The sequence below is a fragment of the Loxodonta africana genome, chromosome 13, assembly GCF_030014295.1.
Source record: "Loxodonta africana isolate mLoxAfr1 chromosome 13, mLoxAfr1.hap2, whole genome shotgun sequence".
NCBI lineage: Eukaryota > Metazoa > Chordata > Mammalia > Proboscidea > Elephantidae > Loxodonta > Loxodonta africana.
In genome coordinates, this window is record NC_087354.1 from 87,213,285 (window position 1) to 87,239,052 (window position 25,768).

Consider the following 25,768-nt stretch of genomic DNA (forward strand, 5'->3'; position numbering starts at 1 on the left):
CTGAGACTGGGGGAACCCCCCAAGCTATGGCCCCCAGACTCTCTGTTAACCTATAACTAAAATTATTCCTGGAGCTCTTTAAACAAAGATTAGACTGGACTATAAAACAAAAATAATACTCACAAAGAGTGTGCTTCTTAATTTCAGCAGATACTTGAGACCAAATGGGAGGTTTCCTTCTGGAGGCAGGTTGAGGAGGCAGGAAGGGACATGACCTGGTTGGAGGGACATGGGAAACCCCAGGGTAGAAAGGGGGAGTTTGCTGTCACATTATATGTATTTCAACTAGTGTCACACAACAATATGCGTATAAATTTTTGTATGAAAATTAAAAAAATAATAATAGATTTGATGGGTTGAACACTGATGACCAAAGACCAGGCGACTTGTGGAATGACATCAAGAACATCACACATGAAGAAAGCAAGAGGTCATTAAAAAGACAGGAAAGAAAGAAAAGACCAAAATGGTGTCAGAAGAGACTGTAACTCGCTCTTGAAAGTCAAGTAGCTAAAGCTAAAGGAAGGAATGATGATGTAAAAGAGCTGAATAGAAGATTTCAATGGTTGGCTCAAGAAGACAAAGTAACATTTTATAATGACACATGCAAAGACCTGGAGATAGAAAACCAAAAGGGAATAACACGATCAGCATTTTTCAAGCTGAAAGAACTGAAGAAAAAATTCAAGCATCAAGTTGCTATATATTGAAGGATTCCACAGTGAAAATATTAAATGACACAGAAAGCATCAAAACAAGATGGAAAGAATACATACAGTCACTATACCAAAAAGAATTGGTCGATGTTCAACCATTTCAGGAGGTAGCATATGACCAGGGACCGATGGTACTGAAGGAAGAAATCCAAGCTGCACAGAAGACATTGGTGAAAAACAAGGCTCCAGGAATTGATGGAATACCAATTGAGTTGTTTCAACAAATGGATGCAAAGCTGAAAGTGGTCACTTCTTATGCCAAAATTTGGAAGACAGCTACCTCACCTATTCCAAAGAAAAGTGGTCTAACTGAATGTGGAAATTATTGAACAATACCATTAATATCACTTACAAGAAAAATTTTGCTGAAGGTCATTCAAAAGGGCTGCAGCAGTACATCAACAGGGAACTGCTAGGAATTCAAGCTGGATTCAGAAGAGGACGTGGAACTAGGGATATCATTGCTGATGTCAGATGGATCATGGCAGAAAGCAGGGAATGACAAAAATGTATTTACCTGTATTTTATTGACTATGCAAAGGCATTTGACTGCCTGGATCATAACAAATTACAGACAACATTGCAAAGAATAGGAATTCCAGAACACTTAATTGTGCTCATGAGGAGACTGTACATAGATCAAGAGGTATTCATTCAAACAGAACAAGGGTATACAACGTGATTTAAAGTCAGGAAAGGTGTGTGTCAGGCTTGTATTCTTTCACCATACTTACTCAATCTAATTCAGTAAATAACCTGAGAAATTTAACTATATAAGAAGAACATGGCATCAGAATTGGTGGAAGGCTCATTAACAACCTGTATTATGCAGATGACACAACCTTGCTTTCTGAAAGTGAAGAGGACTTGAAGCACTTACTGATGAAGATCAATGACCACAACCTTCGGTAAGGAGTACGCCTCAACATAAAGAAAGCAAAAATCCTCACAAGTGGACCAATAAGCAACATCATGATAAAGAAAAGACTTAAGTTGTCAAGGATTTCATTTTACTTGGATTCTCAATCAATACCCACGGAAGCAGATGTCAAGAAATCAAAAGATACATTGCATCGGGCATATCTGCTGTAAAAGACTTCTTTGAAACTGTTAAAAAGCAAAGATGTCATTTTGAGGCTTAAGGTGCTCCCGACCCAAGCTATGGTGTTTTCAGTAGCCTTGAATGCATATGAAAGCTGGATAATGAATAATGATGACTGAAGAATTGATGCCTTTGAGTTGTGGTGTTGGTGAAGAATATTGAGTACACCATGGATTTCCAAAAGAATGAATAAGTCTGCCTTGAAAGAAGTACAGCCACAATGATCCTTAGAAGTGAGGATGAGGACTTCTAGTCAACATGGCGCCATAGACAGAAGCACCACACCATCCTTCCACAGCAAAGACCTGAAAAAACTAAGCAAAACAGAGACAAACGCCAGTACTGGGACCTGAAGTGTCAAATGAATAGATAAAGAACTCAGCCAAACACCCAATGGGATAATAAACTGAGAGAACAAAGTGAGGAAAGATACATGTGGAGGTCTCTTATTGCCTCTTACACCACAGATTCATCATCTTGGACTCTTGTTGGAGACTGGCAGACAGGGAGCATGGGAAAGCAGCTTCATGAAACTCTCAGCAGGAGACAGAGCCCCCGGTAACCAGCAATACGTGCTTTCCCACCCCCATCCTCTTCCTGCTGCTCTACGCCCATGCTTCCTGGCTGGCAGTGGTGGCTTGGCTGTCTGGAAAGCGCAGCATCTGTGCCACTTGGATTCACCCCACCTGCACCAGAGATCAGCAGACAGGGAGTATGGGAAAACAGCTTCACAAAGTTCCCAGAAAGAAATAGAGCACCTGGTAACCAGCGATATATGCTTTCCTAGCTCTCCATCCTTTTTCCGCCTCCCCAGCCTCCTCTGCTTCCCTGCTGGCCACAGTCTCTTAGCACGGAGTAACTGCTTTTGCTTCGGGTGGCTTGGATTCACCCCCTACACACTGGCAGCTACCTGAGTATGATTTGTCTGTCGCTGATGTTGCTTTTTTCATTTATTTTGGTTTCTTCTGTGCCTCACACCACCTCCCCCTCCTTTCTCCTGAACACCCGGCTCCATGTGCCATTGTTGCTGCCTCTTCAAAGGCTGTGAAGCACAACTCAACTGGGGTACCACTCCCCGGGCCACGACACCATGCTGGTGGGATCCCTGAGACTTTTGTTTGGCTTTTTCTGTTTTATTTGTATGTTTTCTTTTTCTTTTCACAGCTTGGGAGCCCTTTCTACCAAGATGCACTGCATGGCTTAGGAGCCACTCCCCCAATCTGCACAGCCACATAGGTGGGATCTCTGGGGGCATTTCTTCTTTTTTGCTTGCTTTATTTCCCCTCTTTTTTCCTTTCTTTCTTCATTTCTAAGTTCTCATTTATCTATACTTAGAATCTTTTTCCTGGCTCCTGACTACATGGTGGTGTGTGACATCTATACACCCACTATCCAGGATATATTGCCCAGCCTGGTAACCACTTCCCTAGTTTTTGCAGTCACACTGGTGGGACCCCAGGGGGCTTTTGTTTTCTTTCTTTCTGCTAAATTTTTATCCACTTACATTTTCTCCTTTTCCCTTTTTTCCTCTTCCTTTTTGTTTTTCTCGAATTCCCGTCTCTCCACTCTAACGGTAAGCTATCTTAGTACTCTTTTTGTTTGTTTCTTTGTTATTGTCTTCTCATTCTCTCTCCTTTCTCTCCACTTTCCCATATCCACATTATCTCCGCACATCACAACCTTCCCCCTTTTTCCTGCCTACCTGCACTATCAGCTGAACATCACACCCCCGAGCAGCACAGTCACAGCTTGCTGGAACCTGCCCAGTAGTGGCCCTACCTGTCAGCCCCAGTATGTGCCACAAACAACACATCCCAGTCCCTCTCCTTCAGCTGGACCTGCCCCGCTTGCTTCATAGCTGGATGGCTGGCCCTGGCCATTGGACAAGGAGGTGAAAAGTATTGTGACCACAGATGAGTAAACAACAAAGGATGCGCAGCCTGCCTGCTCAGACACAACGAAACAAAACGAGAAAGCAGGAGCAAATGGATCTACAATCAATAAATGAAGAAATTAACTACTGAATGTCCAGAATAGAACAGACAATATCAAAACATGTTTTTTTAAAAAGTACAGGATGTTTACAGTAGGCATCCAAAATAAAACACCAGGTGGCTTTCCAGCAGCAGAAAAGGCACTAGAACTACCTGATAGGGAACTGAAGTCCCTAATAATCAGAGCTATCCAACAGTTGAAGTAAAAAGCAGATGAAAATGAGGAACAAATAGACAAACTCATGGAAAACGCAGAAATTTTCATGGAAAATACAGACAAAAAACACGGAAGAATGTAGGAAAATAATACAGGGACAAATGCCAAAATAAATTCACAACTAGAAATCATACAAAAATAACAATTAGAAATACAGAAGATAAACAAGATTTCAGAAATGGACAGTGTCATAGAAGGCCTGAGGAGCAGGTTTGAAATGATGGAAAGCAGGATGAGCAAAACTGAGGACAAACATGTGGACACAACACTGTTGGAGGAAAAGTCAGAAAAAAGAATTAAGAAAAATGAAAAAACCCTGAGAATCATATGGGATACAATCAAAAGCAAAAATTTGTGAGTGATCAGAGTTCCAGAATGGGAGAGAAAAAGGAAAACATAGAGAGCATCACTGAAGAACTGCTGACAGAAAACTCCCCTAATACCATGAAAGATGAAAAGCTGACCATCAAAGAAGCTCAATGAACCTCATATAGGATAAAAACCAAGCCCACTGCCATCGAGTCGATTCTGACTCATAGCGACCCTATAGGACAGAGTAGAACTTCCCCATAGAGTTTCCAAGGAGCATCTGATGGACTTGAACTGTCGACCTTTTGGTTAGCAGCCATAGCACATAACCACTATGCCACCAGGGTTTCTCTCCAAAAAATCACCAAGGCATATCATAAACACACTTGCTAAAACCAAAGACAAAGACAAACTCCTGAGAGCAGCTCCAGAACAACAAAAAGTCACATACAAAGGAGAAACAATAAGGCTAAGCTCTGATTACTCGGCAGAAAATATGCAGGCAAGAAGGCAATGAGATGACATATATAAAACTTTGAAAGAAAAAAAAATTGCCAGCAAAGAATGATATATCCTGCAAAACTCTAGTTCAAATATGATGGCGAAATTAGGACAGTTCCAGATAAACATAAATTAAGGGAATACGTAAAAACCAAGACAAACTTACAAGAATTATTAAAGGGAGTCCTTTGGTCTGAGAACAACTGACATCAGAACACAGCTTCAATATAGAACACAAGATTGTACCAGCCAGATACCAGCCTAGGAAATGAAATCTCAAGAATTATCCAAAACCAAAAGAACTACAACATGGAACCAGAGAGGTTAATCTGTAAATAACAACAACATCAGAACAATATAAGAGGGAATAAACAGTGGAGGTATAGAATTTCTAATGCAGAGGAAGGCAAAGCGATACCAAGTAATGATAGACTGGTTCAAAACCTAGGAAGATAAGCGTAAACTTCAAGGTAACCACAAAGAAAGTTAACAAACCTACTGAAAACAAAGAAGGAAAACTTAAAGTCCTAATAAAAACAAAATCTACAAAAACAAAAGAAATCCACAAACAAAAGGAATTCAGCACAGGAGAGCATGAGGAAAAAAGAAAATGTCAGCACCAAGAAAAAAAAAGCACTACAAAATGATAGCAATAAACTCACACCTATCAATAATTACACTGAATGTAAATGGCCTAAAACCAAAAACCAAACCAAACCCAGCACCGTCGAGTCCACTTTGACTCATAGCAACCCTATAGGACAGAGTAGAACTGCCCCGTAGAGTTTCCAAGGAGCACCTGGCAGATTTGAACTGCTGACCACTATGCCACCAGGGTTTCCAAATGGCTTAAATGTACCCATAAAGAGGCAGAGAGTGACAAAATGGTTGAAAAAACAGGATCCATCAATATGCTGCCTACAAGAGACATACCTTAGAACAAAGACGTAAATTTACTAAAAATCAAAGGATGAAAAAAATATATATAACAAGTAAATAACTACTAAAAAAGAGCAGGAGTGGTAATACTAATCTGAGATAAAATAGACTTTAAAACAAAATCCACCATAAAAGGCAAAGAAGGGCACTGTATATGTATAAGTCTTCCATAATGAAGACATAACCATAATAAACATCTACACACCCAATGGCAGGGCTCCAAAATACATAAAACAAACTCTAACAGCACTGAAAAGAGAAGCGGGTAGTTCCGCAGTAGTAGTAGGAGACTTCAACACACCTGTCTTGGTAAAGGACAGAACATCTAGAAAGAAACTCAGCAAAGACACAGGGGAGCTAAAGGGCACGATCAGCCAACTTGACCTCATAGACATACGTAGAACACTCTAGCCAATGGCTTCAAAGTACCTTCTTTTCCAGTGAACATGGAACGTTCTCCAGAATAGACCACATCTTATGCCACAGAGCAACCCTTAACAAAATCCAAAACATTGAGACTTCTGGCCAACATGGCACCATATGCAGAAGGACCATGTTGTCCCTCTACAGCAAAGAGCTGAAAAACTAAAACAGACAAACGTCATTCCTGGAACCTAAAGTGTCAAATGAAGAAATAAAGAACTCAACCAAGCAACAAAAGGAATAAGAAATTGACAGAGGACAGAGAGCAACGAGAGATACCTGCAGAGGGCCCCATCGCTAATGCAGCACAGATCTGTCATCTTGGACTCTCGCTGGGGATCAGCAGACAGGGAGCATGGGAAAGCAGCTTCGTGGAACTCCCAGCAGGAGACAGAGCACCTGTTAACCAGCAATACACGTTTCCCACCCCCAATTCTCTCCCCACTGCTCTACCTCCGAGCTTGCTGGCTGGCTGCAATGGCTTGACCAGGTGGGAAGTGCAGCATCCGTGCTGCTTGGATCTTCCCCAACCACATCAAAGATAGGTGCACAGGGAGTATGGGAAAGCAGCTTCATGAAGTTCCCAGCGGGAGACAGAGCACCTGGTAAGGAGCGATATACACTTACCTAGGCTTCCCCTCCTCTCCCACCTTTGGCGGCCTCTGCTTCCCACCAGCCACAGTCTGTTGGCCAGGAGGCAACTGCTTTGGCCTCAGGCTGCATGAATTCACCCTGCCCACACTGGCTGGGTTCCTGAGCTGCTGTTGGTTCTTTCTGTCTCTTTTGGTTTCTTCTGTGCCTCCTGTCACCTCCCCCTCTTTTCTCTGGAACACCTGGCTCTGTGTGCTGTCTTTGCTGCTTCTTGAAAGGCTGTGAAACCAGACCGGACTGGGGAACCACTCCCCTGGCCTGGGACACCACACTGGTGGGATCCCTGGGGCTTTTTTTTTTTTTTTGCCTTGTTTTGCTTTGCCCTGTTTACTTTTTCTTTTTGCGGCTTGGGAGCTCCTTCTAGCTGGACTGCACTGCACAGCTTAGGAGCCACTCCCCCAGTCTGTGCAGCCCAGTTGGTAGAATCCCTGGGGCATTTCTATTTTTATTTCTTTTTTTTTTTCTTTTCTCTGTGTTTTTTCCTTTCTGTCTTTCCTCATTTTTCAGTTCTCCTCTCTCTACACTCACATTCTTTTCTTTCTCCTGAATACCTGGTGCTGTGTGACATCTATACCCCTTCTAGCCAAGCTATACCGTGAAGCCTGGGAGCCACTTCCCTGGTCTTAGAAGCTCCACTGGAGGGACTTGAGGACCCTGGGGGCTTATCTTCTCTTTTTTCTTTTCCAAGTTATTATCAAGTTTTTTTTTTTTTCTTTTTCCCTTTTTCTTTACCTTTTTGCTTTTCTCCATTTCTTGGTTTCTTTTCTCTCCACTCCAATGACAAGCTAGCTTAGCACTCCTTTTCTTTCTTTCTTTGCTTGTTTGTTTTTAGCTCCTGTTTATCTCTCCTCTCTCTCCCTTTTCCCATGCCTCTACTAACTCCACATGTCACAACCTCCCCCATCTTTCCTGCCTACCTGTACAGTGTACTGAACATCACACCCCCAAGCAGCATAGGCACGGCCTCCTGGAACCTGCCCAGGACTAATTCCTAGTCCGCCCTGTCAGCTGTAGTACATGCCACTAAGAACCCAGCCCAGGGCTTCCCCTTCAGCTCGAACTTCCTTGCTACGCCATAGCTAATTGACTGAACCTGTCCATTGGACAAGGAGGTGAAAAGTATTGTGACTATAGCTGAGCAAACAACAAAGAATGCACAGCCCGCCTGCTCAGACATAACCAAATAAAACAAAAACAGGATGAAACAAACAAATCTACAAACAAGAAATGAAGAAAATAACTACTGAATGTCCTGAAGACAGCAGACAATATCAAAACATAAAAAAAAAGGACAGGATGGCTCCAGTAGGCGTCCAAAATAAAACACCAGGCGACTTTCCAGTAGAAGAAAAGGCACTAGAACTACCTGACTGGAAATTCAAATCTCTAATATTGGGAGTAATCCAAGAGTTGAAACAAAAAGGGGAAAAATTAAGGAAAAAATAGACAAAGTAGTGGAAAAGGCAGACAAATACATGGAAAACACAGACAAAAAAATCAATGACTCAGGAAAGTAATACAGGAACAAAATGCCAAAATAAACTGACAACTAGAAATCACACAAAAACACCAATTAGAAATTGAAAAGATAAACAACAAGATTTCAGAAATGGACAGTGTCATAGAAGGGCTGAGGAGCAGGTTTGAAACGATGCAAGACAGAATCAGCGAAATTGAAAACAAACACTTGGAAAATCTCTGTTTGAGGAAAAATCAGAAAAAAGAAGAAAGAAAAATTAAGAAACAGTGAGAATTATGTGGGGCACAGTCAAAAGAAAAAATTTGCCAGTGATCAGAGTTCCAGAACAAGGAGAGAAAACAGAAAACACAGAGATCATTGAAGAATTGCTGACAGAAAACTTCCCTAATATCATGAATGATGAAAAGCTGACCAACCAAGAAGCTCAACAAACTCCATATAGGATAGACCCCAAAAGAAAAACACCAAGGCGTATCATAATCACACTTACTAAAACCAAAGACAAAGAAAAAATCCTGCGAACAGCTAAAGGAAAACAAAAAGACACATACATAGGGGAAACAATAAGATTAAGCTCTGATTATTCAGCAGAAACCATGCAGGCAAGAAGGCCCTCGGATGACATACATAAAACCTTGAAAGAAAAAAAATTCCAACCAAGAATAATATATGCTACAAAACTTTCATTCAAATATGATGGTGAAATTATGACATTAATAAACAGAAATTAATGGACTATATAAAAACCAAAACAATCTTACAAGCATTATTAAACGGAGTACTTTGGTCTGAGAATAAACAACATCAGACCACAGCCTGAATTTAGGATGCAAGATTGTACCAGCCAGATATCAACCTAGGAAATGAACTCTCAAGGACTATCCAAAACCAAAACAATCGCAACAGGGAACTAGAGAGATTAATATGTAAATGACAACAACATCAGAACGATAAAAGTGGGAATAAATGGTATAAGTATAGAACTTTCTAAGGGAGAGAAAGGCAAGACAATACCAAGTAATAACAGTCTGGTTCAAAGAGAGGAAGAGGTAACCACAAAGAAAGTTAACAAGCCTGCTCATCAAAATAAAGAAGAAAAATATAGTCTCAATAAAAACAAAATCTACAAAAACAAAAGTAATCCACAAACAAAAGGAACTCAACACAGGAGAGTAAGAACAAAGAAAATGTTAGAACCACAAAAAAAAAGGTACTACAAAATGATAGCAATAAATGCATACCTATCAATATTTACACTGAATGTAATTGGTCTAAATGCACCCATAAAGAGATGCAGAGTGACAGAATGGATTAAAAAAAAAAAAAACAAGATCCATCAATATGCTGTCTACAAGAGACACACCTTAGAAACAAAGACGAAAATTTATTAAAAATCAACAGATGGAAAAAAAAAATCAAGCAAATAATTACCAAAAAAGAGGAGGAGTGGCAATACTAGTCTCAAATAAAATAGACTTTAAAACAAAATCTACCATAAAAGTAAAAAAAGGGCACTATATCATAATTAAAGGGATACTCCATCAACATGAAGACATAACTATAATAAACACCTACATACCCAATGACAAGGCTCAAAAATGCACAAAATAAACTCTAGCAGCACTGAAATTGACAGTTCCACAGTAATAGTAAGAGATCTCAGCACACCACTCTCAGTAAAGGACAGAACATCTAGAAAGAAACTCAACAAAGATACAGAAGAGCAGAATCAGCTAACTTGTCCTTATAGACATATGTAGAACACCCCACCCAACAGCTGTAAAGTACACATTCTTTTCCAACGCACATGGAACATTCTCCAAAATAGACCACATCTTACACCACAGAGCAGCCCTCAACCAAATCCAAAATGTTGAGATAATAAAAAGTATCTTCTCTGACCACAATGCCATCAAAGTAGAAATTAACAACGGGAAAAGCAAGGAAAAAAAAAAAATCAATTATATGGAAACTGAATAACATCCTGCTTAAAAACCACTGGGTAATAGAAGAAATCAAAGATGGATTCAAAATGTTCCTAGAATCAAAAAAGAATGAAAACACATCAAACCAAAACCTTTGGGACACAGCAAAGGCAGTGCTCAGTGGTCAATTTATAGCACTAGATGCACAAGTCAAAAAAGAAGAAAGGGACAAAACAAAAACATTAGTTACACGAATAGAAACAAAACAGTAAAAGAAGTCCACGGCCACCAGAAGAAAGGTAATAATAAAGATCAGAGCAGAAACAAATGAAATAGAGAATAGAAAAACAATAGAAAGTATCGACAAAACCAAAAGCTGGTTCTTTGAAAGAATCGACAAAATCTCAAACCACTGGCCAAAATGACAAAAGAAAAACAGAAGAGAACACGAAATAACCCAAATGAGAAACGAAATGGGGAACATTACAACAGACCCAACTGAAACAAAAAGAATAATAACAGAGTAATATGAAAAACTACACTCCAACAAATTTGAAAACCTAGAGGAAATGGGCAAACTTCTAGAGACACACTACCTACCCAAACTAACACATAATGACATTGAAAATCTGAACAGATCTATAACAAGAAAAAAGATTGGAAAGGTAATTAAAAAAAACTCCCAACCAAAAAAAGCCCTGGCCCAGATGCCTTCACTGGAGAATTCTACCAAACATTCAGAGAAGAGCTTACACTAGCACTACTAAAACTACTTCAGAACAAGGAAAAGAAAGCAATATATCTGAATTCATTCTATAAAGCCAGCATAACCCTGATCCTAAAACCAGGCAAAGACACCATAAAGAAGAAAATTACAAACCAATATATCTCATGAATATGATGCAAAAATTCTCAACAAAATTCTAGTCAATAGAATTCAGCATCATATCAAAAAAATAATGCACCATGACCAAGTAGGATCCATACCAGGTATGCAAGGATGGTTCCACATTAGAAAATCAATCAATGTAATTCACCACACAAATAAAAAGAAAGAATCACATGATCATCTCAATTGATGCAGAAAAGGCATTCTACAAAGTCCAACACCCATTCCTGATAAAAACTCTCAATAAAATAGGAATAGAAGGGAAATTTCTCAACATAATTCAGAGCATCTATGTGAAACCAAAAGCCTAGATCATTCTCAATGGAGAGAGGCTGAAAACATTTCCCCTGAGAACAGGAAGAAGACAAGGATGCCCTTTATCACCATTCCTATTTAACATTGGGTTAGAAGTCTTAGCTAGTGCAATAAGGCAAGAAACAGAAATAAAGTGAATCCAAATTGGTAATGAAGAAGTTAGACTCTCCCTATTTGTCGATGATATTATGCTATACATAGAAAACCCAAAAGACTCCACCAAAAAACTACTGGAACTAATGGAAAGATTCAGCAGAGTAGCAGGATACAAGATCAACATACAAAAACCAGTTGGATTCCTATACACCAATAAAGAGAACGATGAAAAGGAAATCAGGAAAACAATACCATTTATAATAGTCCCTAAAAATATAAAATACTTGGAATTAAATCTAACCAGGGATGCAAAAGACCTACACAAAGAAAACTAAAAAACACTACTGCAAGAAACCAGAAGAGATCTACATAAATGGAAAAATATACCGTGCTTATGGATAGGTAGACTCATAAAAATGAAAATTCTATCCAAAGTGATTTACAAATACAATGCAATACCCATACAAATACCACCAACATTCTTTAAAGAAATGGAAAAACTTATCTTTAACTTTACATGGAAAGGGAAGAGGGCTCAGGTAAGAAAAGCACTACTGGAGAAGAAGAAAAAAACGAGGAGGACTTGCACTACCTGACCTCAGAGCCTACTATACAGCTACGGTAGTCAAAACATCCTGGTACTGGTACAACAACAGATACATTGACCAGTGGAACAGAATTGAGAACCCAGATGTAAATCCATCCACCTGTGGTTACGTGATCTTCGACAAGGGCCCAAAGTCCTTCAAATGGGGCAAAGACAGTCTTTTTAACAAATGGTGCTGGCAAAACTGGATGTCCATCTGCAAAAAAAAAAAAAATGAAACAGGACCCCTATCTCACACCACATACAAAAAACTAACACCAGATATATCAAAGACCTAAATATAAAGCCAAAAACTATGAAGTTCATAGAAGAAAAAACAGGATCAACTCTAGAGGCCATAATACACAGCATTATTAACAGGACTGAAATCACAACCAACAGCACACAAGCTGCAGGGGATAAGCTAGATAACTGGGATCTTCTAAAAATTAAACACTTCTGCTCATCAAAATACTTCACCAAAAGAGTAAAAAAAGAACCTACAGACTGGGAAAAAATTTTGGGCTATTACCAATCAGACAATAGTGTAATCTCTAAAATCTACAAGAAAATCCAACACCTCTATAATGGAAAGACAAATGATTTAAGCAAAAAATGGGCAAAAGAAAGGAACAGATGATTCACCAGAGGAGACATTCAAGATTGGAACCCTTATGCACTGCTGGTGGGAATGCAAAATGATACATCCATTTTGTCGAACAATATAGTGCTTCCTTAGAAAGCTAGAAATACAAATACCATATGGTCCAGCAATCCCACTCTTAGGAATATATCCTAGAGAAATAAGACATATGCACACCCATGTTTGTTGCAGCGTTATCTGCAATTATTTACAATAGCAAAAAGGTGGAAACAACCTAGACGCCCATCAAGAGAAGAATGGACAGTCAAACTGTGGTACATACACACAATGGAGTATTATGCAATGATAAAGAACAACGATGAATCTGTGAAGCATCTCATAACATGGATGAATCTGGAGGACATTATGCCAAGTGAAATAAGCCAATCACCTAAGGACAGGTATTGTATGAGAACATTACTCTAAAAGCTCCTGAAAAGGTTTACACACAAAAAGAAAAAATCTGATGGTTACCAAGGAGCGGAGGGGTGGGGATGGAAAAATACTAAATAGGCAATAGATACGTGGTAACTTTGATGAAGGGTAAGACAGTACAGAATACTGGGGAAGCCAGAATAACTTGTATAAGGCAAGGTTATGGAGGCTCCATAGGCACATCCAAGCTCCCTGAGGGACCAGATTACTGGGTTGAGTGAGGGCTGTCGGGACCATAGTCTTGGGGAACATCTAGCTCAATTGGCATAACAGTTTATAAAGAAAATGTTCTACAATCTACTTTGGTGAGTAGTGCCTGTGGTCTTAAAAGCCTGTGAGCAGCCATCCAGGATAGTCCATTGGTCTCACCCCTTCAGGAGCAAAAAAGGATGAAGAAAACTAAAGATAGAAAGGAAAGATTAGTCCAAAGGACTAATGGACCAGGCTGAGTCCAACACAACTAGATGGTGCCTGGCTACCACCACTGACTACTCTGACAAGGATCACAATAGAGGGTCCTGGACAGAGTTGGAGAAAAATGTAGAAAAAAACTTCTTACTCTAACTCAAAAGGAGAGACCAGACTTGCTGGCCTGACAGAGACTGGAGAAATCCTGAGAGTATGGACCCTGGATACCCTTTCAGCTCAGTGATGAAGTCACTCCTGAGGTTCACCTATCAGCCAAAGACTGGACAGGCCCATAAAACAAAACAAGACTAAAAGGGGCACATCCGCCCAGAGGCAAGGACTAGAAGGCCGGAGGGAACAGGAAAGCTGGTAATAGGGAACCAAATGTTGAGAAGGGAGACTGTTGACATGTCTTGGAGTTGTTAACTACAGTAATAAAACAGTATGTGTACTAATCGCTTAATGAGAAACTAGCTTGTTCTGTAAACCTTCATCTAAAGCGCAATTTAAAAAAGGGAGAGGAAAAAAAAAGTGAGGATATTTCAACTCATGTTCTTTGGACATGTTATTGGGAAGGACGAGTCCCTGAAAAAAGACATCGTGCTTAGTAAACTGGAGGTCCGGTGAAAGAGAGGAAGATCTCAAGGAGAAGGATTGACAGGGTGGTTACAACAATGGGCTCAGGCATAATAACTCTCATGAGGATGAAGCAGAACCAGGCAGTGTCTCATTCTGTTGTACACAGGTCCCTATGTGTCAGAACCGACTGGATGGCACGAAACAACAACGATACTCCATTAGCTTATCTGATTATTCTCATCAGCGTGCTCTAAGACCACATTTCTTTTACAGCACTTACCAAGGCTGTTATTGGAGCAGCAGGGTGAGACCAACATGGGGTGTTGACCTCAGTCATGTCCCCAGGGTTTATGGATTTGGGTAGCTAAACAAATTACATTAACTACTACAATCCATTTTAGAATAATTTGACTTGTCCACGTGGCCTGAGTATAACAGGGTATATTATTTGTACACGCTTCACTTTGGCCTACAAAGTCTAGGGCAATTGTATCATCCATAACATGTCTCACCAGCGAGTTGAGATTTACCTGAATACCTTCTGTGGCCAAGGTGATGTCATTGACCACTTCAGCTAAAATCTGGTACAAATTTTATATCAGCTAGTCTAATGAAATTACTTCCATTGTAGACTAAACTGCATACAGAATATTTGTGCAGAGCACCATGATTTACCTGTGGTGTTTTCTTAAACACTTGGGTATTTCTGATGATCACGCCTAGTTACGAATCTCAGTGCTTTTCCAAGAGAGACAAGTTGATGTCCACTTTTCACACAAGAAATGCAATACCAAAGAGCACACATGGTGCCCATAGAAACAAAGAGTTTAAAATTGTTGCTCCCCCCCGCCCAGGGGCACATACGTTAGTCAGGCAGGATAAGTTTATGGGGTCCCCAAGGAATCCTCCCTTGCGGTGCCCCACCTTTGAGTTCCCCATTTCATGCTCAGTAATGCCATCTGGTCTTTGTCTTCAGAGGAAATGCCAGAGAGCAGTTGGTTCAGTTTGTCCTGTTTGTCCACCAATTCATCTGTCCCAGAATGAAGTACAGAGCACATCTTGAGGTGTTTTGCATGAAGGTGTAGGAGCTGGGCCCACCCCTGCTGTCTTGTAGACTGAGCTATTCAGCAAACTCTGGCCAACTCAACAGTGAGTTAAATTCAAAATGATCAGAGTAGCCTTCCAGTCCACTCTGACTCATGGTGACCCCGTGTGCTCCCTCAGAAACTGTGTATTCAATGATGAATATTTCAGAAGTAGGCTTCTCTTGGTGAAATTGAAGCTCTAACCTTTTGGTTATCAGCTTAATGCATTATCCATTTGCACCACCCAGGCACTTCCTGTGACATGAAGCCTCCCTGGTAGCCAGTGGCTTTTGTTTTGTTCTAGGCAATGTAGTGGGAGGTAAAGTTTTTCCCATGGGGACAGTTATCTCATTCTAATGTAAAAATGCTGGGACAAAAATGATGCATTTTTCAACATACGAGTCCAACTGGCAAGCAAGGCTATTTTTTTTTTTTTTAATCATTCCCCACCTTTTCAGTCAGAAAATTCACATTTACCCATCTAAAAATGGGTATTCAGGCCGAGGAGGTCCTGGGCCTCTATGGGTTGGCATTTGATTTCAACAAGAGCTCAGTGCAGGCTGTGAACTGGTTTACAAAAGAGCAACCATGTCAAAATCCCTTGTTAAGTGCTCCAAAAAGTACCTGTTCCTGGAAGCTGACTTCCTTTACATGCTGTCTCCCTTTATATACCATTTTCACTTTTCAGTGGTCGTTGTTAGCTGCCCTCCACTTGGTCCCTCATGGCAACCCCATGCATAATGGTCCTGCATCATCCTCATGATTGGTTCCAGATCAAACCATTGTGATTCATAAGGTTTTCATTGGCTGATTTTCAGATTTCTAGGCCTTTCTTCCTAGTCCTTCTTAGTCTGGAAGCTCTGCTGAAACCTGTTCAGCATCATAACAACACATAAGTTTCCACTGAGAGACAAGTAGTGGCTGCATATTAGATGCATTTTGAGAATCCAAGCCAGGTCTCCTGCATGGAAGGTGAGAATTCTCCAACTGACCTGACCCATCATTCCCAGCAGTCAACAAGGCAACAGTCTCTCTGACTGCCAGAACCTCAAAGGTTAGAGATACACAAACTAATTCCTAATGCACCTACTGGTGGCAAACAGCAGGGAGTTTATCCTAATAACACACTTATCCATCTGTAACTTTTCCAAATTGGTATGGTCCCCTTTGGCACTTGGGGAATTGCAAGCATATGACACACTACATCATTTTTTTTAATATACATTCATATGCAGAAGCAACAACAATAATACAAAATCATTTTTAACCTCTTTTCTTCAATGCACATTTGCTCAAACTCTTAGCTGTTAAACTTTCATTTCAAAGATTAAAAGCACAGCTGCCTGTTACGTCTCAGCTGCATGTCTGGGAATGCAGGGACGGGCCTTCAGCAGAGGTTAGGACGGCTGGAGAATTTGTATTCTGTTTCTTTTTCTCCCCTCTGGCTTCTTGCACAGAGTCCACTTCATCGCCAGTCTGGAGAGTGTTCAAGGCTCCAGGGCTCTTTCCTTCTGCCCTATCACTTGCCACTGTGGTTCTATCCTACATCTCTCAGCACTTTGGGCCAGCACTACCCCCAGCACCCCTTCCCTCCAGGGGACTAGGTACATGGATGTCCGTATCCAACAGAGGTATTAAAAAAAAAACAAGAAACATTGCTGTGGAGTCAATTCTGATTCATAGTGACACTGTAGGACACAGTAGAACTGCCCCATAGGGTTTCCAAGGAGCAGCTGGTGTATTTGAACTGCTGACCTTTTGTTTAGTAGCCAAGCTCTTAACCACTGTTCCACCAGGGCTGCAACAGAGATATAATATTTCTAATACCTTGTTTCCCTGAAGTTCCCAACATATTCAGATGATGTATCCCCTTGGGGACAGGGAGATCTTGGCCTATAAGGCAGTTAAGGTCAGGGTAGAAGGTGAGGGAGAAATCAGGGGGACCAGAGAGTTTGTCTTCATGCCAGTAAGCAGAACACATATCCTCTTAGGTTTCAGAAGCATAGAGGCTGCTCTACCCAAAGTCTTGCTCAGCTTTGAGAATGAATGAATGATTTCTCCTTCCATCTAGAGAAGAGAGCAACACACATCTCATGTTCTTGGCCCCACCAAAGCCAACTTTGGGTGTTCTTGGACCATTTCTCCTTGCCTTAAAGCAGAGAACAATGGAACCTTCTACAGTTTTTAGGCTTCCGAAAGTCAAAGCCCCACATTAGCTTTGAGAACTCTCAGGCCCTTTCCCTTCTCTCCTAGAGGAGAGATGAAAAATGAAAGGAACTATTTAGATTCCTTATCGCAACTTTACTTTCCAGTCCTCTGCTAACAACCATCATCCCAATTATTCCTTAACAGGCAACAAAGTGCAGAAACAGTTTTGTCACTATATCCATTACTCATTTGCATTATTGTGAAGCATTTCACTTTTTCTTCCAGCAAACTATGTTTCCCACAAGATTCCATTCTCATTACTTACCAAAATTGATAAGTTTTTAATGCCTGTATTTATTTATTTTATACCGAAAGTATGCATGCACACATGAACAACATACACACACAAACACGTATGTTCAAACTTTCTGATAATTAAAGAAATAAAATGCATGATAAAGTGTATTATTGTAATGCAAATATATTCAGTATAAGAGGGAATATTGTAAAGGCAAGCAAAATCACCTAATAACGTATATCATTCTCTATTCATATAATGCAATTCTATGTGTCTATTAAATAGAAAAAGTAGTTTCAGTTTCCTAGAGAGGGAACATATTCAGGATCAACTGATTATTGCAAAATGAAAGGCTTAAAATAGAATGTATTATATTATAAAAGAAAGGTTAAAAAGTTCTGTGTATATACATGGAAAACATTTTATAGAATACTCAGCAAATAATTAAAAGTGTTTTTTTCTCTGGGTAGTGAAAAAAATCACCATGCATCTGTAAGTTTGTCCTACTGTGGTAGCTTGCATGCTGCTATGATACTGGAAGCTTGGCCACTGATATTTCAAATACCAGCAGGGTGACCCATGGTGGACAGGTTTCAGCGGAGCTTCCAGACTAGGAAGAAGGACCTGACAATCTACTTCTGAAAAAAATAGCCAGTGAAAAACTTGTGAATAGCAGCAGAATATTGTATGATATAGTGACAGAAGATGAGCCCCTAAGGTTGGAAGATGCTCAAAATACTATTAGGGAAGAGCTGTCTCCTCAAAGTATAGTTGATCTTAATGACGTGGATGGAGTCAAGCTTTCAACATCTTCATTTGCTAGTATGGCATGACTCAAAATAAGAAGAAACAGCAGCAAACATCTATTAATAATCACAACATGGAATGTATGAAAGTCAGATGGACCTTGGCTGAAAGCAGAGAATACCAGAAAGATGTTTACCTGAATTTTATTGACTATGCAAAGGCAAAAGGCATTCAACTGTGTGGATCTAACAAATTATGGATAATATTGTGAAGATTGGGAATTCCAGAACACTTAGTTGTGCTCATGAGGAACGTGTACATGGACTAAGAGGCAACCACTCAAACAGAGCAAGGAGATTCTGCATGGTTTAAAATCAAGAAAGGTGTGTGTCAGGGTTGCATTCCTTCACCATATTAATTCAATCTGTATGCTGAGCAAATAATCCAAGAAGCTAGACTATATATATCAGGGTTGGTGGAAGATTCATTAATAACCTGAGATATGCAGATGATACAAACTTGCTTGCTAAAAATAAAGAGGACTTGAAGCACTTACTAATGAAGATCAAAGACTGCAGCCTTCGGTATGGATTACACCTCAACATAAAGAAAACAAAAATCCTCACAACTGGACCAATAAACAACATCACGATAAACAAAGGAAAGATTGAAGTGTCAAGGATTTCAGTTTACTTGGATCCACAGTAAATGCTCAGGGAAGCAGAAGACAGGAAATTAAAGGATGTATTGCATTGGGCAAATCTGCAGCAAAAGGCCCCTTTAATGTGTTCAAAAGCAAAATTGTCACTTTGAGGACTAAGATGCACCTGACCCAAGCCATGATATTTTCAGTCATCTCATGTGCATGCGAAAGCTGAACAATGAGTAAGGAACACAGAAGAAGAGTTGAGCCTTTGGATTATGGATTATTTGGTATTGGCCAAAAATATTGAATATACCTTGGACTGCCAGAAGAACAAACGAATCCGCCTTGGAAGAAGTACAGCCAGAGTGCTCCTTGGAAGTGAGGATGCTGATATTCTTTCTAATATAGTTTAGACATTGTTGTCAGGAGGGTCCAGTACCTGGAGAAGGACATCATGCTTGATAAAGTAGAGGGTCAGTGAAGAAGAGGAAGACCCACAATGAGATGGACTGACACAGTGGCTCCAACAATGAGCTCATACATAACAACGATTGTGAGGATGATACAAGACGGGGCAGAGTTTCGTTCTATTGTAAGAGTTGGAATCAACTTGATGGCCTCAAACAACAAAAACAACAGTGAAAAGAAGTCTAAAGGAAAATAAGGGGCTTCAATATTTTTACTTTATATACTTTTCTACTCTTTTCCATTTTAAACAAGCATCATTAATATTCATATTGAAAAATAACATAAATAAAAGGAATTGGTCTTGGAGGATATACTCCTGTATATTGAAAATGTGGTTTTCTTTGGGTGAGCAAACTTGGTTCTATATTCTAATATTTCTGTAATTCAAAACTTCTGCCATAAAAAGAATAAAGCAATTTAAATAAAGAAATCATGCCCAGGAAAGTGAAAATTGATTGCTTGCATAGTCCTTTCTTTTGCTACCTTGTTTCATTATATTTATAATCATTTTTCATAGTCTGAGGCAAACAAAAAACAAACAAAAAAAACATATTTATTATCATTTTTCATAGTCTGAGGTAGGCTGCATAAATTGTGTTCTACCTTTCCATATCAGGGAGTGCCACTTTGGTTGGGCTGCTGTGATATGAGCTCCATCTAGCTCTTCTTCACGTAGCAGGGTCTTCTAATAAGGACACTTGTTGGTCCAATTCCTTTCTCTGCTGGGATTCCATCGCAGGGGATAATGCTAACGGTTGTACCACCAGAGAAGGGAAGACTTCATTCACTCAACGTCTATTTATTATCTACAATTTTCCAGCCACTTTGGAAGTTGCTGAAGATCAAACTAAGGAGACGTCAGTTATCTATTCATAGCGACCCTATAGGACAGGCTAGAACTGCCCCACAGGATTTCCAAGGAGCGACTGGTGGATTTGAACAGCTGACATTTTGGTTAGCAGCCAAACTTCTTGCCACTGTGCCACCCAGGCTCCATTGTGTTAGTGTAGTAGATTTAATGATGAACCACTCCTGGAAAAAAAAACAAAAGCCCATGTCCTAATCCCCAGGACGTACACATGTGCTACCTTACTTGGTACTAGGGACTTCGCAGGTGCGATTTAGTTAAGAATAGAACTACCCCATAAGTTGCCATGGTTGTAATCTTTGTGGAAGCAAAGTGGCACATCTTTCTCCCACAAAACAGCTGGTGGGTTCAAACTGCCAACCTCTCGGTTAGCAGCCCAGCTTAACCACTGCACCAACAAGGATTCCTGGGGCAAGTAGAAAAAAACCAAACTCAGTACCTTGGAGTCAGTGGCGACTCATAGCCTCTATGGGGCGAGTAGAGGGGAGAGAAAAGGGAAAAGCAGCGAGACAGATAAGGAGGCTATTGCACATATTTCAGTTGGTAACTTGCCTCAGATCATTCTCCTCCAAAGATGGCAGAGCTAGAATTAATTCCTTCCCAGGTGATCAGACCCTAGGGTCCCAAGCTGTACCCACAATGCCTTGCTCTTTCGATAGCCAAATTATGTTGAGCAACAACTATGTGGCACTTACTTTGTAACTTTTTTTTTGCTGCAAAAGACCTCTTTATTTGTTTATTTTTATCGTGCGTTAGGTGTAAGTTTACAGCTCAAGTTAACTTCTCATTCAAAAAATTATTCACGTATTGTTTTATGAAGTTAGTTGCAATCCCCACAATGTGACAGCACACTCCCCTTTTCCACGCCGAGTTCCTGTGCCCATTAAACCAGCTCTTGTCCCTTCCTGCCTTCCCATCCCGCCTCCAGAGAGGAGCCACCCATTTGGTCTCGTGTAATGGATACTTGAACTAAGAAGTACACTCCTCACGTGTATTATTTTTTGTTTTATAAACAAAACTCGTTGCCCTGAAGTTGATTCCAACTCGTAGTGGCCCTATAGAACAAAGTAGAACTGCCCCATGGACTTTCCAAGGAGCATTTGGTGGACTCCAACTACTGATCTTTTGGTTTGCAGGTATAACACTTAACCACTAGGCAACTAGGGTTTCCTTTTTGCTTTATAGTCTTGTCTAGTTTTTGGAAAGTGGGCTTCAGGAATGGTTTCAGTTCTGGTTTAACAGAGTGTCCTGGGGCCATACTTTTAGGGATTCCTCCAGTCTGTCAGACCATTAAGTCTGGTCTTTTTACATGAGTTTAAGTTCTGCTCTACACATTTCTCCTGCTCCATCCTGGACTTGCTGTTGTCTTACCTGTCAGGGCTGTCATTGGTGGCAGCTGGGCACCATCTAGTTCTTCTGGCCTCAGGTTGGTGAAGTCTCTGGTTTATGTGTTCCTTTAGTCTCTTGGGAAACCCTGGTGGCATAGAGGTTAAGAGTTTGGCTGTTAACCAAAAGAGGTCAGCATTTCAAATCCACAAGTGTTCCTTGGAAATCCTATGGGGCAGTTCTACCCTGTCCTGTAGGGTCACTATGAGTCAGAACTGACTCCATGGCAATGGGTTTGGTTTTTTGTTTTTTAGTCTCTTGGGCTAATAATTTCCTTGTGTCTTTTTGCTCCAAGTGGGATGGGAGCAATTGATGCATCTTAGATGGCTGCTCAAAAGCCTTAAAGACCCCAGATGCCATTCACCAAAGTGGGATGCAGAACATTTTCTTAATAAACTTTGTTATGCCAGTTGACCTAGATGTCCCCTGAAACTATGGTCCCTGAGCTCCAGCCCCAGCTACTCTGTCCCTCAAAGTGTTTGGATGTGTCCAGGAAACTTCTTAGCTTTTGTTTTGGTCCAGTTGTATTGGCTTCCCCTGTATTGTGTATTGTCCTTCCCTTCACTGAATTTGACCCTTGTCTACTATCATTTTTTTTTCTACTCTCTAGTTAGTGAATCCCCCTTCCCCTCTTCCCCTACTCTTATAACTATCAAAGAATGTTTTTCTGTGTTTAAACCTTTTCTTGAGTTCTTATAATAGTGATCTCATATATATTTGTCCTTTTGTGACTGACTAATTTCACTACAGATCCATTCATGTTGTGAGATGTTTCATGGATTCATCATTGTTCTTTATCACTGTGTAGTATTCCATTGTGCATATGTACCATAGTTTGCTTATCCATTTGCCTGTTGATAAGTTTCCATCTTTTTGCTATTGTGAACAATGCTGCAATGAACCTGGGTGTGCATAGGTCTATTCACATGACGGCTCTTATTTCTCTAGGATATATTCCTAGGAGTGGGATTGCTGGATTGTATGGTACATCTATTTCTAGCTTTTTAAGGAAGCCTAAATTGTTTTCCAAAGTGGTTATACCATTTTACATTCCCACCAGCAGTGCATAAGTGTTCCAATTTCTCCACAACCTCTCCAACATTTATTCTTTTGTGTTTTTTTTTTTTATTAGGTCCAGTCTTGTTGGGGTGAGATGGTATCTTATTGTAGTTTTGATTTGTATTTCTGTAATGGCTAATTAGATCCATATGAAGTTAGTGATTTGTTTCTCCATCTCATTAAAAAATGCCGCTGGAATTTGGGTTTGGATTGAATTGTGTCTGTAGATCATTTTGGGTAGAATTGACATTTGCACATGTTGAGTCTTCCTATCCATGAGCATGGCATGCTTTTCCACTCATGTTGGTTTCTTTGATTTCATGCAGTAGCCTTTTGTAGTTTTCTTTGTATAGGTCTTTTAGATGTCTGGTTAGATTTATTCCTAAGTACTTTATCTTATTGGGGGCTAGTGTATATGGTATTAATTTGGTGGTTCCCTTTTCAAAGTTCTCTTCGTCGATGTAGAGGAATCCAACTGATTATTGTATGTTTATTTGTATTCTTGCATTTTGCTGAAATCTTCTATTAGTTGCAGTAGTTTTCTTGTGGATTCTTTGGGGTTTTCTGTGTATAAGATCATATCATCTGCAAATAGGGATAGTTTTACTTCTTCCTTACCAATTTGGATGCCCTTTATTTCTTTATCTAGCCTAATTGCTCTGGCCAGGACCTCCAGCACAATGTCGAATAAGAGTGGAGATAAAGGGCGTCTTTGCCTGGTTCTCATTCTTGAGGGGAATGCTTTCAGACTCTCTCTGTTTAGAATGATGTTGGCCATTGGCTTTGTATAAATGCCCTTTATTATGTGGAGGAATTTCCGTTCTATTCCTGTTTTATTGAGAGTTTTTTTTAAATCAGGAATGGGTATTAGATGTTGCCAAATGCTCTTTCTGCATCAGTTGATAAGGTCATGTGGTTCTTATCTTTTGTTTTATTTATGTGATGGATTGCATTGATTGACATGAATCCCATGTGGTCATGATGAATTTTATTTTGATATGCTTTTGAATTCTATTGGCTAGAATTTTGTTGAGGATTTTCGTGTCTATGTTCATGAGGGATATTGGTCTATAATTTTCTTTTTTTGTGGTGTCTTCACCTGTCTTTGATATCAGGTTTATGCTGGCTGCATAAAATGAGTTCAGGAGTTTCCTTCCTTTTCTATGCTCTGAAATACCTTTAGTAATAGTGCTGTTAACTCTTCTCTGAAAGTTTGGTAGAATTCTCCAGTGAAGATGTCTGGGCCAGGCTTTTTTTGTTGGGAGTTTTTTTTTTTTTTTTTTAACCTCTTCAATTTCTTCTTTGGTTACAGGTTTATTTAGTTTTTCTACCACAGTTTGTGTTAGTTTAGGTGTGTAGTGTGTTTCTAGATATTTGTCCATTTCCTCTAGGTTTTCAAATCTGTTGGACTACAATTTTTCATAGTATTCTACTAAGATCCTTTTTATTTCAGTTGGATCTTTTGTGAGGTTGTCCATTTCATTTCTTTTTGGGGTTATTTGCTTCCTCTCTTGTTTTCCTTTTCTCAGTTTGGCCATTGGTTTCTTGATTCTTTTGATCTTTTCCAAGAAGCAGCTTGTGGCCTTGTTGACTCTTTGAATTGTTTTTCTTTCTCTATTTCATTTAACTCTGCTCTAATCTTTACTATTTCCTTTCTTCTGATGCCCAAGGGCTTCTTTTGCTGTACTTTTTCTATTTGTTTGAGTTGTAGGGTTAATGTTTTGATTTTGACCCTTTCTTCTTTTTGGATGTGTGCATTTATTACTATAAATTGACCTCTAAGCACTGCTTTTGCTGTGTCCCAAAGGTTCTGGTAAGATGTGTTTTCATTCTCATTTGATTTTATGAATTTCTTTATTCCGTCCTTGATTTCTTCTATATCCCAGTAGTTTTTAAGGAAGGTGTTCGGTTTCCATGTATTCAATATTTTTTTTCCTTGCTGTTTCTGTTTTTGATTTCTGCTCTTATGGCTTTATGGTTAGAAAAGTTCCTTTGTAATATTTAGATGTTTTGGATCCTGTTAAAGCTTGCGTTGTGAACTAAAATGTGGTCTGTTCTGGAGAATGTCAGATGTGCTTTGAAAAACAATGTATGCTTGGCTGATCTTGAGTGAGTGTTCTGTATAAGTCTATGAGGTCAAGTTGATTGTGGCATTTAGATTCCTTATCTTTACTGAGTTTCTTTCTAAATGCTCTGTCTTTCACCAAAAGTGGTGTGTTGGTCTCTCTTACTAAGTTTGTGGAGCTGTCTCTTTTCATTGCTATTAGAGTTTCTTTTGTATATTTTGGAGCACTGTCATTGAGTGTGTATATATATATTATGGTTATGTCCTCCTGGTGTATTGACCCTTTAATCATATAGTGCCCTTCCTTATTCTTTGTGGTGGATTTTACTTTACAGTTTATTTTGTCAGAGATTAATATTGCCATTCCTGCTCATTTTTGATTGTTGTTTGTTTGATATATTTCTTTCCAGCCTTTGAATTTTAGTAAGTTTTTTGTCTTTAAGTCTCAAGTGTGTCTCTGGTAGGCAGCAGATAGACAAATCGTGTTTTTTATCCATTCTGCCACTTCCTGTGTCTTTACTGGTGCATTTAGTCCATTTACATTCAGGGTAATTATTGATAGGTATGAATTTACTGTTGTCCTTTTGATGTGTGTGTGTCTGTGAGTGCATTTTGTTGTTGACAGTTTCTTTGTTCCACCTAATTTTTCTAAGGAGTCATTTTTCTTTATGTATTTTTGTCTTTTTCATTATTGTTAATTTTGTGTTTGCTGAGAATTTATGTTTTTCTTCTTTTTTATTTTGATGGGTAGGCTTGTGAGCTTCCTTTGTGGTTACTTTAAAATTTACCT